This window comes from Delphinapterus leucas, chromosome 2 (genome assembly GCF_059928025.1).
Source record: "Delphinapterus leucas isolate spDelLeu-1000000601 "Yukka" chromosome 2, BTC_Dleu_Yukka2, whole genome shotgun sequence".
Classification (NCBI taxonomy): Eukaryota; Metazoa; Chordata; class Mammalia; order Artiodactyla; family Monodontidae; genus Delphinapterus; species Delphinapterus leucas.
The window spans coordinates 145,421,716-145,441,031 of record NC_143130.1 but is presented as its reverse complement, the minus strand read 5'-3'; the positions used below and the strand labels follow the sequence as shown (position 1 = coordinate 145,441,031).

General features: G+C 42.1%; 1 long non-coding RNA gene across 3 annotated transcripts in view; it reads left to right on the top strand.

The window, feature by feature from the left end:
• The window catches only part of LOC111173057 (uncharacterized), a 39,081-nt gene that overhangs the window by 689 nt on the left and 19,076 nt on the right, over positions 1-19,316 (top strand). For 2 of the 3 annotated variants that reach the window (XR_002644085.2, XR_002644084.2), the window contains exons 2-3: positions 14,025-14,138; positions 18,891-19,092. This is a non-coding gene — a long non-coding RNA (uncharacterized LOC111173057). Of the gene's footprint in view, positions 1-17; positions 4,217-14,024; positions 14,139-18,890; positions 19,093-19,316 lie in introns of those variants that run through there. The other variant, XR_016392197.1, reaches the window with a different exon arrangement.

Genomic DNA, 19,316 nt, shown 5'->3' with positions numbered 1-19,316 from the left:
AAAGTCTGTTTCTCTAGGAATTCCTCCTACCGTTGCCGGACCCCCAGGTTGGGAAGCCTGACGTGTGGCTCAGAACCTTCACTCCAGTGGGTGGACTTCTGTGGTATGTGTTCTCCAATTTGTGAGTCACCCACCCAGCAGTTATGGGATTTGATTTTATTGTGATTGTGCCCCTCCTACCATCTCATTGTGGCTTCTCCTTTGTCTTTGGATGTGGGGTATCTTTTTTGGTGAGTTCCAGTGACCTGTTGATGATTATTCAGCAGTTAGTTGTGATTCTGGTGCTCTTGCAAGAGGGAGTGAGCGCAAGTCCTTCTACTCCGCCATCTTGAACCAGTCTCTCTGGTTTTAAACTTTTTTGACCATCACCCATAGTAAAAAACACATTTTATTATCTTGACCCAGGACATCATATAAATATAAACATAAACATAAATATAAATATAAACCAAAAGTTTTACCAAGAGGATGCACTCGGATATATTTTATTCTAATCTTTTTTCATTTTAATAATGGTTTTAACCCACAAAATTGATTTCATTGCCCAGAAAGAGACCTTGACCTGCAGTTTGAAAAATGCTGCCTTAAAGCATAAACTCACATTCAAAGACAAGCCCTCATACTACTCTTGTATAAAGAGCCAACTGGGACAGTGCCCAACACATAATATGTGTTCAGGAAATATTTGTTGAACTTCTGGACTTTTAAGGAACCAATAATCCACAAGTTAAACAATTTGTTCTGTAAACTCTCCAGTTTGCTGTATGTGGAAAAGATAATCCTAATTCCAAATTTCAACAAGCAAATCATTCACAAACACAAAACTCTAAGTTGATTTCTGTTGTAAATCTAGACTTGAAACTCTAAATACTAGCAGACACATCATTCAACAAGCATGAGTTAAGTGTCTGTTCTGTACTGTGCAATGTCCTAGGGGCCAGAGATACAGAAACAAATCAGACCCAGCCCCTGCCCTCACGGATCTGGGATGTGGTGGGAGACTGGGAGGCGAAGCCAGCTTTAGAATGCAGTGTGAAGAGGGTGGCACAGGCTGCATGGGAATGGAGGAAACAAAGTCAGTTTCCTAGAGGAAACAGTCAGTTTTCTGGGAGCCAAACCCGAGCCTATACTGGAAAGATGAATAGTAGTTAGATGGGAGGGTAAATAAAGGAGTGCTGTATCAGGCAAAGGGAATAACATGTGCAGAGTTGTGGCAGCCACAGTCGATTGTCCCCCTACAGCCGATCCACATGTTTCTTGTTGGTCGTGCCCCAATTACTTTTGGAGGGCAGGGGATTGTCCCCTGCTACTCCATGTAATTCAGGGAAAAATCCTGACTAACATGAACCAGTTGTGATGGTCCCATTCTCCATGCCAGTTATTGGTTTAGGAATGGGCATAAAACTCAGATCTGGCTAATGAGATTCAAGGGCATATCTTCTGAAAGGGGACTTCAGGAAAGTTGCCTTGTTCTTAAAAAGAGACTCATGGTAAGAAACATCCCTCATCTTCTACTGGTTGCTGCATTGTCTCTATGGGATGCCTGACTGTAATGCAGCCATGTAGTGACCATGAAGAGGGCGGCAATCAGAAGGATAGAAAGACCAGGGACCTCGGCGACCTTGGTGAGTAGCTGAACTAACCAATCCTAAAGCTACTGTATCCCAGGACATGATGTCATGTAAGATAAAAGATTTCCCTTATTGTTAAAGTCAGTTGAGTCAGGGTTTTATGTTACTTGCAGTCAAAATGAACCTAAACTGATGCAAAAGCTGTGGAGATATAAAAGACATGTTCTGGTTTCTGCAAGGCAGGATTTGAGATGCAAAGGCCAGATCATACTATGCTACAAACTTCAGCTTCAAAATGAAACAAAAGTGACTGTTAAACATATGAAAAGCTCAACCTCATTTTTAAAGAGAAATGCACTTTAAAGCTACAATGAGATGTCATTTTTCACCTCCCTATTGACAAAGATCAGAAAGCTTGATGATATCCAATATTGCCAAGGGGAAACCAGCACACCCATTTGTTGCTGATTATAAACAGTATAAATCTATGGAAGGCAATTTGGCCATAACTGTCAAAACTAAAAATGCACTTGACCCAACAACTCTACTTCTAGGCATTCATCCTATAGACACACTTCCATGTGAGCAAAATAACATGCACAATGATACTAGTTACAGCATTGTTTGTAAATGCAAATTGGCTGAAAACTAGCCCTTTGACCAGCAGTAGGAAACCAATTAATAAATCACATTACATTCATATTGAATTATATGCAGCCATTAAAAAGAAGGAAACAGTTGTGTTTGTACTGATGTGAAAATACATCAAATAAATATTGATAAGTGAGAAAAGCAATATGCAGGATAGAATAATATAGAATGGTGCATTACTATTTGTGTGTTTGTGTGTGTATGTGTGTGTGTGTGTGTGTGTGTGTGTGTTGGATATCTGAAAATGCAAAAACCATGTCTGGAATGATAAACAAGAAACTGATAACATCAGTTGCCCTCAAGAGGGAAGTTAAGTGGGTAGAAGTCAGAGGAGGAAAGAAGACTACTTTCATTATATAGCTTTTTGTACCTTCTGAATTTTATGCCATGTGTATATTTTAGCTTTTCAGAATGATTCATTAACAAAAGGAGGGGTCAATCTCAATGATAAAAAATACCTTAATTGAAGAATATCATAAGATATTAAACTAGAAAATTTTAAATTATTTTTATAAATGCAAAAGGGTATGTAATTTTCCATATTCATTCATTTTTAAATGTTAATAGAGGAATTCCCTGGTGGTCCAGTGGCTAGGACTGTGCGCTTCCACCACACAGGGCACGGGTTCGATTCCTGGTCAGGGAGCTAAGATCCCCCATGCCGTGTGGTACGGCCAAAAAAAAAAAAATTTTAATAGAGATAGAATGAGTCTTCTTCACATAAGAAAGAGTGCCTAATTTTGGACATCATATTCAATGGTGATTTTGTAGAAGCTGTTGTCACTTCTTAAAGATCACAACAAGATGTTATCCAAGAAACTGGAAATAAAGTTGATTTCAATATTAAATTGGTAAGATTTCCCCCATCACAAACATGACTGGTTATATACAGAGGTAAATCTAGAGGTTGTAAATCTGTGACTGAAAGGTTGAGAAGAGCCAGCATTCCAGCCCAGGTGCTCCGGGAGTAATTTCAGGGGAGCACGGAAAGAATGCAACAGTAGTGCAGAACACAGAAACTTACACATAAGTTGAAAAAAGACCCAGTACATACAAGGGAATTAGTCAGCAAGCAAGCACACCAGTTCCCCCTAAACACAGCTAAGGGAAAGGAATCTCTTTACTAAGCAGACTCCCACATACACTTCCAGCCATAGAGGGCTGTGATCTGACTTAGCCGAGAAACACCTGAGATCAGCTCCGTCCTTGGTCTGATTTCATGCTTCCTAAGCATTGCCTGATAATCTGGCTGCCCCTGAGGCCAATCTAAGGAGACAAAATATGATCGTCAGGCTGACTTGAGCAAGCATTCTGATCCACTCAAAAATGTCATTAAGACTTTAGCTGATAACAGAACAAAGATTTGTAACAAAACAATTCACAAAAGAACAAATATTAATAAAAATGTAAAAAAATTTCAATTTTACTAGTTATCAAAGAGAAGCAGATTAAAAGAAGCATGGTATTTCTTTCACTAAATTAAATTTAAACTTAACCACCCCCCCAAATTAAAATGCAAATTTCTAAATCAGGAGCTGGTGATATTGGCACCTGTAGTCATGGTGGGTAGTATCATAAATAGATGTAATCAATTAGGAAAATAATCAAGAGTCCTAAAAATGTTCATGTCCTTTGACCTAATACATCTCTTTTACAGAATGGATCCAGAGCAGAGCAGCAGAATCATGAAACCATTGCCAAAGTCCAGGGTTCCATCCTGACATGGCCTCCCTGTACGGGGCCTTCCCAGGCCATATTCCCATGCCTGTGCTTTTCAGTACAGTAGCCACTAGCCACATGTGGTTACTGAGCACTCGAAATGTTGCTAGTCCAAACTGAGATGTGCTATAAGTGTAAAATATACACCAAATTTCAGACTTAGGGGGAAGAAAAAAAGAGAGAAAAATAGATCACTAATAATTTTTATATTGATTATATATTGAAATGATAATGTTTGGATATTTGGCTTAAATAAAATATACTATTAAAATTAATTTCTTATCTTTACTTTCTTTTACTTTTTTAATATGGCTAAGAGAAAATGTTAAACTACCTATGTGGCTCACATGCTATTTCTTTTAGACAGCACTGTCCTAGTATTTCTGTAACATAATGTGACCAGCATCTTAGGTAATCAGCTCTATTTCTAATCAACATGGTTCTTTGTAGCTAGTGCTGTGGCAAGGCTGACTTGTTTTCTAGAAAAAGGAAGAGGAAGGATAAATGTATGACCCGGCAGAGGAAAGGGCCTCTGCCATAATTTTTCCCCCAATGCCCTTGCTCCCATGCCTGAAATTCTCCATTGAGCCACAATGTTGGGTTGGGTTGTTGAAATGGAAGGAAGCTACCTGGCAGTGACTGCTTTCCCAGACTTATATCCCTCTGTCTCCCACATCTCTCCACTTGGGTCCATCCATGATGTCACCAGAAAGATCTACAAAGATAAAAAGTCATATCACGCCCCTGCTAAACATCCTCCAGCTGCTTCCCTTGTGACTTAGAATAAAATCTGCATGCCTGCCTTGGCCCCAAAACCAAAGGACGTGGCCTTGCTTCCCTCTCTGGCCTCTTCCTTCTCCTTTCTCTCCCTAGGCTACAGCCACACCAGCCTCATTTCACTTTGTCAACCTGACTGACTCTTTTCCCTCTTTAAGTCTCCTGAATGTACCATTCCCAACCTCAGGAAGCCTCTCTAGTCCCTTTCTAGCACATCAGTGTATTTTATTTCCTTTATCATACTTACATCTTCCTGAAATTATTCTTATTGTGTTTCCTTTGTTACCACCTGTCTTTCCTTCACAAGGTAATAAACTCCATGAGAAGAGGGATCCTGTCTATCCTGTTCACTGCAGCATCCCCCATCTTAGAACAGCATCTGGCGCATAGTACGGGCTCCACAAATATTTGTTGAACAAGCCTATGAATGAATGCCAAATTACTCCACCTACTCTTTCCCAAATGTGTATTGATTTCTCTTGTCTCAAAGGAAATCTTGCCTCAAAGTATCTTTGATTTTGCTATGTCTTCCTACCTAAAGTCTTTATTCCTCATCTAAAATGACTTACTTTCCGCTTCAAGCAAAAACTATCCAACTCAAAAGCATTTGATGAGGGACTTCCCCGGTGGTCCAGTGGTAAAGAATCCACCTTCCAATGCAGGGGATGCGGGTTCAATCCCTGGTCGGGGAACTAAGATCCCACATGCCGTGGGGCAACTAAGCCCATGCGTCACAACTACTGAGCTAGCGTGCTGCAAACTATACAGCCTACGCGCCCTGGAGCCCACACACCACAGCTAGAGAGAAGCCTGCGCCGCAATGAAAAAAAGCGATCCCGCATGCCTCAGTGAAGATCCCGCATGCCTCAGTGAAGATCCCACATGCCGCAACTAAGACCCGATGCAGCCAAAACATAAATAAATAAAATAAATAAATATTTTTTAAAAAGCATTTGATGATAAGGAGGGTTTTTTTGTTTTTTGTTTCTTTAATCTCACATAGTAAGAAGTCCAGAAGTCGCACAACTCCAAGGTTGGGTAACTCAGTGACTCAACGATGTCCTCAAAGAACCAGGCTTTTTCCAACCTTTTTCCTCTGCCACCCTCAAAATGTGGCTGTTGACCTCATCTTCCCCCTTTATGTTTGCAAGATGACAATGGCAGCTTGAGTACCATGTCCTTACACGACAGCATCTCAAATCCAGGGCATCTCAGACTCAGAAAGTTTCCCAGAAGTCCCTTCTTCAGAGTTCCCTTTTACGTTCCATTGCCCAGAATTGTAGGGCATGCCCATTCCTAAACCAGCCCATTTCTAAACCAGTTACTGGCAAGAGCAAGGAATTTCCATGATTGGCTTAAAGGATCAAGATCTGCCTCTCTTGGGCTGGGTGAGTCCCTTGTCTCCTGTAGTAGAGGTGCTAAAATTTAACAAAGGAGTGGGTTTGGGGTGGTGTGATGGGGTCTAGGAAGAAAAAATGGTCTCAGAATAAGCCACTGAGAATTTCCACAAGCCACAAAACCCTACTAGTTTTTTCAAGTGCAACTCAAATCTTAGGTCTTTCATTAATCCTACTCTGATTAGCTGAGCCAGAAGCAGCCACTCTCTCCTATGAATGTAAAACCTTCAGTTCAGGTAAAAAATTTTGGTGTCATTCCTAATTTCTCTGTTTATAACCCCATACCTTAGCTATTTTGTCTACCTTCAAAATATATTCAGAATTAAACCTCATATCACCAACCTCAGTCCTATCACTTCGGTCCAAGCCATCATCATTTCACCCCTGGATTATTATAGTAGCCTCCTGACTGGCCTCAGGCTTCTCCTCTTGCACCCCTAAATCTACCCTCACACAGAATGATCCTTTCAATGTATAACTCAGATCATGTCACTGCTCTGCTCAAAACTCTCAAAACTCTCTAATGGCTTCAGAATAAAATCCAAAATTCTTCCCACAGCCTCCAGAACATTGGTGATCTACACTTGTCCCTTCTCTAACCTTTTATCTTGCCCATCCCCTCTCACTCACTGCCCTCCAGCCACACTGGCCTACTTGTCCTTCTTAGAACCCAACAAGCACACTCCCGCCTCAGGACCTTTGCACTTGCTATTCAGCTTGCTTGGAAAATTCTTCCAGATATTCTTATGTCTTGCTCTCCCTCTTTCTTCAGGTTTTGACTCAAATGGCACCTTATCTGGGAGGCATTCTCTGACCTCCTATCTAAAAAAATTCACCTTACTCTGCTTCATTTTCCTTCAGAGCACTTGTCACAAGTTGATGTATTATATATTTATTTGTTAACACTGTTCTTGTCTCATTAGAATCTAAGATCCATGAAGCCAGGGGTTTTATCTGTTTTTTCACTGGTTTAGCATGTAACATAGTATATAATAAGCACTCAATATATATTTATTGAATAATTGCATAATCCTTTAAGCTTTGTTATCTGTTTGATTCACTTGACATGGTCCAAAGCTATTACCTTTGCATGTGCATGTCCTGTCTCTTCAAGCTTCTTAAGGGCCAGAGCTGAGTCTTAAAGCACAATGTCTGGTATAAAGAGGGCATTCCAAAGTTTATGCTGTTGACAGATTTGGAGAAAAAATATATTAGGATAATGAGAGTTATCATTTTTCTAACCTGGTCTTGGCAGGGTGATGAGAAGATGAAGTACGGGATAGGACAGCACATTTAGGAGAGGGCTTGGGGTTTGCCCTTAGAATAGGGTCCAGATTAAGTCCTTGAGGAAGAGGAGAGAAGCATCTCTCTGAAACTGAAAGGAAAATACAGGAACACATTTCCTACTCCACAGTGTCCCCTGGAACTGGTCTTTCCAAGTTTGTTCACATTCTAACAGTACAGGTATATGTTAGAGATATTGTGGGTTCAGTTCCAGACCACTGCAATAAAGCAAGACACAAATGTTTTGGTTTCCCAGTACATATAAAAGTTATATTTACGCCATACTGCAGTCTAATAAGTGTGCAATAGCATTATATCTAAAAAATCAATGTACATACTTTAATTAAAAAACACTTTATTGCTAAAAAATACTAACCATCATCTGAACCTTCAGTGAGTTGTAGTCATTTTGCTGGTGAAGGATCTTGACTCAATGTTGATGGCCACTGACTGATCAGAGCGGTGGTCGCTGAAGCCTGGGGTGGATGTGGCTATTTCCTAAAATAAGACAACAATGAAGTCTGCCACACAGATTGGCTTTTTCTTTAATGAGCAATTTCTCTGTAGCATGCAATGCTGCTTGGTAGCATTGAACCAACGGTAGAACTTCTTTCAAAATTAGTCAATCTTCTCAAAACCTGCCTCTGCTTTATGAGCTAAGTTTATGTAATATTCTAAATCCTTTGTTATCATTTCTACAATCTTCACAGCATCTTCACCAGGAGTAGATTGCATCCCAAGAAACCACTTTCTTTTCTCATCAATAAGAAGCAACTCATCTGTTCAAGTTTTATCATGAGATATAGTAGCAATTCAGTCACATCTTCAGGCTCCACTTCTAATTCTAGTTCTCTTGCTATTTCCACCACATCTGCAGGGACTTCCTCCACTGAAGTCCTGAACTGCTCAAAGGCATCCATGAGGGTCGGAATCAATTTCTTCCAAACTCCTGTTAATGTTGGTATTTTGACCTCTTCCCATGAATCATGAATCTTGTTAATGGCCTCTAGAAAGGTGAATCATTTACAGTAGGTTTTCAATTTACTTTGCCCAGATCCATCAGAGGAATCACTGTCTATGGCAGCTATAGCCTTATGAAATTTATTTCTTAAATAATAAGACTTGAAAATCAAAATGACTCCTTGATCCGTGGGCTACACAATGGATGTTGTGTTAGGAAGCATGAAAACAACGTTCATCTCATTGTACATCTCCATCAGAGCTCTTGGGTGACCAGGTATATTGTCAATAAGTGGTAATGTTTTGAAAAGAATCTTTTCTCTAAGCAACAGATCTCAACAGTGGGCTTAAAATATCCAGTAAACCATGTTACAAACAGACATGCTGGCATCCAGGCTTTTTTGTTCTTACAGAGCACAGGCAGAGTAGATTTAGCATAATTCTAAAGGGCCCTAAGATTCTTGGAATGTTAAATGAGAACTGGCTTCAGCTGAAAGTCACCAGCTGCATTAGCCCCTCACAAGACAGTCAGCCTGTCCTTTGAAGCTTTGAAGCCAGGCATTGACTTCTCCTCTTCAGCTACAAAGTTCTAGGTGGCATCTTCTTCCAGGACAAGGCTGTCTTGTCTACACTGAAAATCTGTGTTTAGTGTAGCCACATTTATTAATGATCTGAGCTAGATCTCCTGGATAATTTGCTGCAGCTTCTACAACAGCACGTACTGCTTCACTCTGTACTTTTATGTTATGGTGACGGCTTCTTTACTTAAACCTCATGAACAAACCTCTGCTAGCTTCACACTTTTCTTCTGCAGCTTCCTTCTCTCAGCCTTCCTAGAATTGAATAGAGTTAGGGCCTTGCTCTGGATTAGGCTTTGGCTTAAGGGAATGTTGTGGCTGGTCTGATCTTCTATCCAGACCACTAAAACTTTCTCCATATCAGGAATAAGGCTGTTTTGCTTTCTTATCATTCATGTGTTTACTGGAGTAGCACTTTTCATTTCCTGCAAGAACTTTTCCTTTGCACTCACACCTCAGCTGACTGTTGGGCGCAAGAGGGCTAGCTTTCAGCCTATCTCGGCTTTCAACATGCCTTCCTCACTAAGCTTAATCATTTCCAGCTTTGATTTAAATTGAGAGACGTAGGACTCCTCCTTTCACCTGAACACTTAGATGCCATTGTAGGGTTATTGACTGGCCCAATTTCAATACTGTTGTGTCTCAGGGAATAGGGAGGCCCGAGGAGATGGAGAGAGATGGGGAATGTCTGGTTGGTGGAGCAGTCAGAACACACACAACATTTATTGATTAAGTTCACCATCTTATATGGGCACAGTTCATAGCACCACAAAACAATTACAATAGTAACATCAAAGATCACAGATCACCAAAACAACTATAATAATAATGAAAAGGTTGAAATATTGTGAGAATTACCATAATGTGACACAGAAACACGAAGTGAGCAAGTGCTGTTGGGAAAATGGCACCGATAGACCTGCTGGATATGGGGTTGCCACAAACCTTCAATTTGTAAAAAAAAAAAAAAAAAAGCAACATCTTGGAAGTGAAATAAAGCAAAGTGCAGTAAAACAAGGTATGCAACAGAATAGGGCGTCACTCCGGCAAAGGTCTACTTAAGAGAAGCTAAACAGAAGAGAGCAAAGCCACAAGTGGTTTAAGGTCACATGGAGTCACTGCTCAAATTTAGGAAGGAAATTCAGACTTACTCCAGGTCCCCCCCCCAACACCCCCCCAGTACTCCAACCTCCCAAGTACGCTGGGGAGGTCCCAAGAGGGGCGTTGGAGCCCCGGGAGAGCAGGTCCTGTTAGCCCAGCTCTCACTTCTGCCCACGGTTCTCACCCTAATTCTAGCAGCAGGGCCATTTACCAGGCTCCAGGGAACCAGGCCACTTTCAATTGTCAATAGCATTACACTTGCCAGAGGAGAAAGGGACAAAGGAGGAGACTGAGGACAGTGCTTTAAACAGAAGAAGAAAACGATATCATTGGCTGTGCCCTAAGCCAAAAAAGCAAATGCCAGGAATAACTGTGAGCGTTGTGCGAAGCCAAGTCTGCGCAGACAGGACCCGGGTGGAGGAGGAGGCAGGGCCTGAGGTGGTCTGAGGACGCAGAGCTAGCGCCCCAGGGGCAGGGCAGGAGGAGAGGGACATATCGCAAGCAACCTTAAAAGACTCATTTTAGCATTCTGCAGGAAATGAGAAGCAGATGGGTTGGTGTGGAACTTGTTTACGTGTTATTAGTCTCCGCGAAGCTTCCAGGGCAGAGTTAGGATTGGAAAAAAGGGGTATTTTAGGCAAATATTGACATGGTCTCCATTCTGAGAAAGTGGGGCCTCTCTTAATTGGATCATCTTCCCCTTGAGATACAGGCATTTAGGCTGAAGGACCCTCATTGCCCAATACTAGGGCAGGCCTGGCTAGGGCCGTACTGACCCGCTTGAACCTTCTTAAGGGAACTGAGTTAATACATCTTCTCTCTTGCTTTTTGTCCCTACTGGACAGAGAAGCAGAAACAGAGACCTGGACATGCGGACGATAATGAAATGGTTCACATCAAAGGTCCTGAGGTTTGCAGAAGGCTTATTAGAACACAGATTACTGGGTCCCAGCACCAGAGTTTCTACTTAGTAGAGCTAGGGTGGGGCCCAATGGCCACACATTGGATCACCTGGAGATTAAAATATACTGATGGCTGGGCCCTATTACCCAAGATTCTGATATTAACTGATCTAGGATATGACTTGGGTATTGTCTAAAGCTCTCTCTGTATTTCTAAGTTACAACCAAGGTCAAGATTCATAGACCTATTTCTCTTTGATCTGCCATCGTCATTACATCTGTGGCTTAATTTCAACTTACCTTCAAAATATGGCCTCCAGACGGTTAGGACAACAGGAGACCATGGTATCCAAATTTGGCATAAACAGAGATTTGGGAAAAGAGGCTAAAAAAAAAATCACTTTCTGAGACACAAACTATTAAAAATCTATGTAAATGCAGGCAATTACTCTTTTATGTAATCTGTCCAGGAAATAGAGCTCCTAAAAAATGTTTTGTTAAGTAAGTTGCTGCCAAGAGGCAGAGAAAGTAATCATCTTTAATGCTTATCAACCACTTACTATGTGCCATGCAGTCTTCCTAGTGCTTTTATTTTAAACTCATTTAATTCCCACAGTAACACAAAGGTAGGGGGTATCACCATCCCCAATTTAACAAATGAGGAAACTGAGGCCCTGGGAGGTGAAGTAATTTGTCCCAAATCACACAGTTAACAAGTGACAGAGCCAGCTCTCAAACTTTGGTGTGCGTCTGAATTACCTACAGAGACAGTTCAAAATACGACGACCAGGCCCCATCGCAGATCAATTGGATCAGGATCTCCTGCACTGGGTCTTTATCAAAATTGTTTTTAACAAACTCCTGGAGAGTCAGTGGTTCACCAAGGTAAAGAGACCATTGTTAGGATTTTAAATGAAGGCTTTGAAATTAGATTACCCTAAGTTCAATTCTTTCTCCATCACTTATAACTGGAATCTTTGAACAAGTTACCTATCCTCTCTTCGACCTTTCCTTTCTTCATCTGGAAATGAGAATGATAATAGTTTGGGGGATTGTTCTGAGGATTATGTGGGTCTAAGGCACAGAGTGCAGTGACAGGTCCACTGCCAGTGCAGAAGGACATTTTGAGACATTAACTAGGTCTTCCTTGCATCCACCAACACTGCACACTTCACTGTCCTCTCCCACTGTGTCATCCAAGGCATGCCCTGTGCTAGGGAAAAGTGATGCTGCTACAGCTGGAATGGCAAGAAAGTCAGTGCTTAGCTTTTGATATTCAAATTAGAGTACTGAACACAAGACCTGGACTTGGGAGAAAGGACTTTCTGAGCTTTCAACAACTATTTAAGCCTAACCAGTAGACAAATAGGACTGATCCAAAAGAACCGTCCAAGATAACCAGGCCTCAGGCAGTCCAGTAGGGTTACCTGGACAGTAGGGATGCGTGGTCTCCAAGAGAGGCCCCAGCCCCCTGTCATCTTCCCAGGGTGAATCCCCTCAGAAGAGACGGAAATGTGGTCGGGGGTAGAACACCAGATGAGCTTTGAGGAAACTGAGAATGGAGGAGGCTTGTGTCTACTTCCTATCTAGGGAGGGCAGCTAACTCCACAGGTGTGCTTATGCCACACTGATATGGGGTCAACAGAGAAGAGATGGCTTTACAGGTGATAAAGGAAGAGAACTCAGTGACGGCCTTGTTTCCTGTGGCCCCAAAGAGGTGTGGGAGAGGAGCTGAACCCTACTCATACTCTGAGAAGTTAGCTGAGAATGACAGCCAGCAGCCCGAAGGAGTCACACCATGGAGGAACAGCCATGGATGGCAGACAAGCTGAGCAAACCAGATGGGCACGCAGCCACCTTTGAGGATAACTCTGGACGCCAGTGGGGAGGACCCCATGATCAAAGACAAGATGGGGCAGCTACTCATCTTGGGAACCACCAACACAGAGCACATGGTGTTACATGGTCCCCCCTCTCTCACTCCGATCCCACTGAGATTCCATCTAAAGTAGAGCAAGGGAGAGAATGTGAGTAGAATAATAGAATAGAATTAATCTCCTTGGTAGTTCCTAGATTAATTTTTCTGCATCGCACAGAAGGGGAGTCTGAGATGAAAACTATTCTGTTTTAGAAAATCAAAGACACATATGTATGTACCTGAAACTATCTTGTAAAATTAACATCTACTAGTTAAGACTATCAAGTTTCCTAAACCTCAAAAGACATCTAGCATGACTCCCTCAAAATATAAATTGATTTAATCAGCAAAGTCAGCAGATATCTTGGAAATGGCAGCATGTCTATGATGAGGAGTAAGATTTTGGTGACTTGTAAAAAATTTTTTAAAAATAAATATTGAAGGACTTCCCTGGTGGCGCAGTGGTTGAGAGTCCGCCTGCCGATGCAGGGGACACGGGTTCGTGCCCTGGTCCGGGAAGATCCCACGTGCCGCGGAGCGGCTGGGCCCGTGAGCCATGGCCACTGAGCCTGCGCGTCCGGAGCCTGTGCTCCGCAACGGGAGAGGCCACAACAGTGAGAGGGCCGCATACCGCAAAAAAAATAAATAACTATAAATAAAAATAAATAAATATTGAAAAAGGAGAGTTTAAGCCCAACATTACTGCAACACTATTGGGGGGAGAGAGAGACACTGTGTCTGACTGGATTGCTATTCCAGGTTCTGGGTGGTGTCCTTGTAGTCAAACACCCAGGGTTCCCATGTTCTACTGCAGCCTGGATGCACAGCCCATGAGCCTGCTTTACCACTTTACTACAAGGTGGGATTCACCAACCATGGCAAACTTGGTTTTCCAAACACCTAAAGGACAGTGGTACAGATAGTAGGCGCAAGGACTCTAATATGTGGAAAGGTGTACCCTGCCCTGGAAATCCACACACTGGCATTCTGACTTATAAATAAGTCTCTGGTGAGTTAATTAATGGAAGCCTCCTAGATTGGGTTGCCAGATTTAGCAAATAGATATACAAATATTGCAGGGGCAATACTTATACTAAAAAAATATTCATTGTTATCTATCGAACTCAGAACTGACTGCCCTGCATTTTTTCTGTCAACCCTACTAGAGCCTGCTCACTGCCAAGTGGACTGATAAAACGGAGGTCTGCATACACAAGACCGAGAGCCAGTGCTGCCTCTCAGACCACCTTCACCAACACCCTATGGAGGGCTCACCTAAGGTACCAGCCCGGGTTAGGGTTAGTCAGTCTCTCTCTCTGTCTCTTAATCTTTATTCACTCAAAACCTTCTCTTCATTTATACACAAAGTAAATAACCTCCCTTATTAAGCTTCTAAAGTCTTTTACTACCTGTTCATTCCAAGACCAAATTTACAACTTGGACAATAAATGCATAAAATTGAAAGCCACTTCTTGGTGGCTTCCAAGGAGGTAATTAACATTATCAACAACATCTATTATGTTGTAAGATTAGTTTCTTCCCTGCAGTTGCTAGTTAAATATGAAGTTTTATTAATCTTTCGACAAAGAAGTTTTCTGTCCCTTGACCTGAATTTTATCTTTTCCCTGATTTTTGACTCAACCACAACCCTAGTCTTTATATCCATTGCATGGTGGGATCCCCAGGCTTCAGATCACCTTATAGAAAACAAGGACGCCTGTGGGGAGGACCCCATGATCAAAGACAAGATGGGGCAGCTACTTGATGGATCTCTGTAGGGCCATTTCATTTGTGCTTAGGGAAAAATTAAAGTCGGAGGAGCACCACACAACAAGCAGAGGAGCAGATTTGGTTTACAATTCAGTGAGCAAGAAAGATCTTTCTCTTTATCCAAGCCAGCTCTCCTTCTCGGCACTAACATATCACAGGAAATCAGTGTCTTATACTTGACTGTGTCTTCCCTTTGTCATCTTCTAAAGAGGTCTCTGCCCATAGAGGAACAATATTGATTCGTTATCCCTAGACCAGTTGGAGCTAAGTCCATGCTACTTGACTCAAGCCATCATCAAGCTCCTCCATTCTAGAGATAAACTGCAATTTTTGCTAAGGAACTTGAAGAGTGTCTCTGGTGAAGTAGGATTTAGGTCATTCCTCTGGAATTCTGGTTTTAATTCATTGCTGGCATTTCTGAAGTAGTTTAGGGTGAACATCTGAGATAAATGAGTCATCTCAGTCCTTCTATTTCTTCTATTTCCTATTATTTTCTAACTTAAACATTTCAGAACTAAGAATTAATATATCTTCCCAATCCTGGAAACAGGCAAGTCATTCTGTAAAATATATTGGGAAATTAATGGACTTCCATCTGGGGAGAAGTAAACAAAAGTAGATTATATACATGCCTGTTTATTTATAGACCTACAGTATTGGGAGCTGAAGGATGGTTGAGCAGTTCTAAGCCAGGCTTGTCATTAGGTTAAAAAAAAACCCAACCAGCCAACCACCAATTTGGTTTTTCTCCAACTGTCAGCTGGAAGCAGGGAGAAGTGAAACGTTAAACTGAACCAAAAAGGGATTTGGAGTTTTTTGAGGGGTGTTTTAAAGAGCTAAAAGGTGCCCCTTGTTCTCCACCAACTCTACCGTCCTCAGATTCTGGGCTCCCAGGAGAGGTTGGAAGAAATCCCTGCTCCCATTGTGGCTGTCACCTTGTTTGGTGAAATAGATGTGATTAGGAAACTTCCTCAGATCAATCACCCAGGTGGTTCGAGGGACAGAGGTGACCAGAAGCAAGGCACAGAGGGGGCTAAAAACTCCTTCCACGGTGAGCACTTGACAGCAGGCAGGACCAACTACATTATCAATCTCAGTGTCTGCTCTTCTCCCAGTCCAAAGTGCAAACATTCTCCCCTAGCTATGGCACAAGAACACTATAAGAAGCATCCAATCCATTCCTATATAAATGTATCTTCACATTACATATGGTATTTTGATAACTAATACGAGTACAGCGCCCTACATTTGTAAAGAGCTCTCAGATACATGATATTATTTGATCCGGTTACATACAGGCCTTATCAAGACGAGCAGGTGTCAGGAGCAATCAGGAAACAGTGGGGGTACTGACATTCCCCACAACCACTGGGTCAGAGAAACCCATCAGTATGATCTTACAAAGAAATTCAGTTTATTTGATAAGTAAAAAAAAGAAAATTGCAGGATAGTTTGTACATCGTGAGCCCATTCGTGCAAAAGAAATATGGTTATGCCTATATATGTACATACACAGATAGCTTTATTCATTGTATCTATACTCACATATGCAAATATATAGATACATGTATATGAGTATATATTCAAATGTTTATATATACAATTTTACAATGAATATTATTATTTTATGTTGTTAATTTTATAGATATTTTTCCATAACAGCTTATAGAAAAAAACCGAACGAATTTTTTGGCCAAACCAATATATTTATAATATATGATATTTTATAATTAAAGAACATTATAACAAGGTATGTTTAAGAAGAAAGCTAATTGGTGTTAGCATTTCTTTTTCCCACCCTCACTTAAGGGAAGAGAAGTGGTTGTTGTTAAACGTGTAGATTGTACTATATTTGGAAAATTGGCCTTAAAAGGGAGGACTCTGATAAGGCCAGGACCCCACTCCAGTAGTTTTGTCCCCTTGGCCCTATACAAACCCCATGTTGCAGAGGACTAGCATGACAGCTGTGTTGTTGAAGGACATCTGTTTCTGAGAACAACTCAAACTCATCCATGAGTGGTTCAGTCCATGCTTAAGTCAGAGGATCAAAAATATAAGGTTGTACATACCCTCTCTGTGATCAACTAATCATACAGCCATAGATGTGCACACATTAGGGTTAAAAGAGAAAACGATGGCAAGTCCTGCACCACCTTCCAGGAAGGTAAACAGGTGGAGTGGGAAAAATAGGGAATATGAATTGAGCACTTGTAAGTTTGAACCCCAGCTCTGCTGCTTACTTACTTGTGTCCACAGGCATGATCTTAGGCTCTCTGGACTTCAGTTTCCCTCTGTGTTAAATGTGCCCAATAATACCTATATCACAGGACTATTTCATATACACATCTCAAGTGACACTCTCTAGAAAGGATGCTGAAAGCTTGGTTGTCAGAGCACACCAGGCGACCAATCAGATTTTGCTGATATCCCGCATTCACTGCATCAGATAGAATTTCTGCTTCTTTGTGTACATTGTAGGGTTACTCCCATGCATTCGTCACAACTGTGAACAAATTGGGTGTGTTTTGTTTGCCAGGAAGTAACACTGTCAATCCTTCTACAAACAAACCAACACAAGAGGTTGCAGTTCTGCAAATAAACCCCACATCCCTCTAAAATGAAGGAGGCTTTGAGAGACCCTCAGGAGAAGGAAAGAGACTGCCACAGTCCGCTCCCTTCCCTTTTCTAACGTAACCTTCATTAGAAGTCAGCCACCTATCCCACCCTTACACTTCCAAAGACCAAGAATACCATACCTAGGGAAGCGGACCCTGAAAAACATGACAGGTCTTCCTAGCCATCTGGGAAATTCCCTAGAAAAAGGAGGTTTGGGTGCAAGGAGATTCAATTTGCAAGAAGTTATACAATCTCTTTAGTCCTCAATTTCCCGAGCTGTGAATGAAAGAACCAATGACTCCTAAATTCTCTTTCAATCCTAACATGTTATGACTATAATCCTCTCTCCCAATCCTCTCTGCTCTATTCCCATTGCTCCACCCTGGTTTGTGCAATCATCAGCTCTTCCCTGGGTTGTTGCAACTGCCCCTAGTCTTGCTCCTCCAAAATCACGCTTCACAGAGCTTGCAAGATGATCTTTCTAAACTGCACATCTGCCTCAGGTACTTTTGTGACTCTCCATTACCTCCAAAATAAATTCCAGTTTCTCAGCACAAGCCTCAAAGGCGTGTCTACCTTCCCAGCATCATGTGTCACATCGCTACTCCTGTAACTGAGCAAGCAGAACTCCTTAGACTTCCTCTCTCACCTCCACGCTTTGCTATTCCCTTTGAATGGAATGTCCCTCCCCACATCTGCCCAGCCAACTCTTCTTTCAAAGTTAGCTCAAGTAGCACATTCTCCAAAAGGCAATTAGATGTCTCTCCTCTGCACCCCAATAGGACCATGTGAAATAACTGTATCATAGCATAATATTTTCATACAGCATTTAGAGTTGTTGTTTCTGAGTAGAGACTGGCTTTCTGCTCTGGCAAAGGACTCAGTACTAGTAGCATCACTGGTGCAGGTGACGCTCATAAAAGGGGCAGGTACGCAGATCCTCTGTTCTCTCTGGATCCTGCAGAGAGGCAGGGTCGGGTGGGGTGTGGCTGGATGTGCTCTGGAGCAGCACTCCTAAGGAGGAATCACTTGTTGCTCTTCCTTTACATAGGTCAGCTTGAGAGGGGCTGTGCTGAGGGGGTAAATATCTTGGGGTTCAGACACTAAGCAGTATGAGCTTAGGGGCCCATTGCTTAGGGAAGTGCTTGAAATGCCCAGCTTGAGGTCTCCTGGTCCCACAGGAAGTTGAGATTGGGTACAGCCGGTCCCCCTGTTGGAGAAAGAGGGAGCTAGCCCACTGCCTGGCAACCCAAGGAAAATCTCCTGGGATAATACATTGGTCAGTCCTACTGGTCAAACCACTTTCTACACATACGCCCCCACCTACTATATAAGGTACCTAGTACCTAGTATTTTAAAAGCGCTCAATAACTAATTACAGACGCCACTTACTGAGGGCCTATTGCACGCCAGTAACTTGATATATTTTATTCCTAGTTCTCACAATGACTATACAAGATTATTAGTTCCATTTTATAGATGAGGAAGCTGAAGCTTGAGAAGGCTAATCGACTTGCCTAAGATCGTATGGCTAGTAAATGGTGGAGCTGGAATCTGAACTGACATCTCGATCACTCCAAAACCAGTGCTCTTTCCCCCCAAGCTATGTAGCCTTTCAGTATGACGTTCTCTCCCTCTCTCTGCAGGAACTTGTCACTTATTGTGCTCAAATCCATGCCTTGAGTGCCCTCCTACTGAAATGTGTTCCTCCAGTGAGGCCTCTGGACTCTTCTGCCTCATTATAAGCTGACCTGCAGTTTTTTCCTTACCTTCACCCAGTCTGATCTGCTCTCTACCCTCCAAACCCAGTGTGTACTTGAACTCGTCTGCTGTTAGTAGAAGTTCCAAGTAAGTATATGCAATGAAAAGTCAGGAGCAGGAACAACAAGGCGTCTTGGAGACAGGAACCAAACTTGATTCTTTGGCAGGGCCCTTGGAGACAGAATGACCCCTGGTTAGCCATGTCTGGGCCCTGAAGTGGGAAAGGCCTCTGGCCTTTTCACTCAGCATGATGTCCAGGGAATCACCCAGAACATGATGACTCTGGCAGAGGTAGCTGCTCTATTCCCCAG